Source organism: Porites lutea, chromosome 13 (assembly GCF_958299795.1).
Source record: "Porites lutea chromosome 13, jaPorLute2.1, whole genome shotgun sequence".
In the NCBI taxonomy this organism is placed as follows: Eukaryota; Metazoa; Cnidaria; class Anthozoa; order Scleractinia; family Poritidae; genus Porites; species Porites lutea.
The window spans coordinates 21,186,478-21,186,814 of NC_133213.1; positions in this window are offsets into that span (position 1 = coordinate 21,186,478).

Here is a 337-nt window from a genome sequence, read left to right on the forward strand (position 1 = left end):
GCATCTTTAAGGTGGGCCAAATAATAGGAGTTAGAGATTATTGTGGGTTACTAGATGCTCATATAGCATTAAAAGGGAAGGTACTTGGTATGTACTGTAGTTTTGTTCTTGCTATAACAATCTGACAACTTATTATTTATTTGATTAAATCTATCTTATTTTTGTACAGAAAGTTAGGAAGGGGATGAATAGAAGACACAGAGTCTAGACCCTGAAGGAGAAGCAGATCCATGAGAAAAGGGTGCAAAATGAGAAGAAAGAATGGAAATGATGTACATAAAGAACACCTAATTTAACTGAAAAGACAAATAAAGGTTCCACTCAATTTTATTTGCAA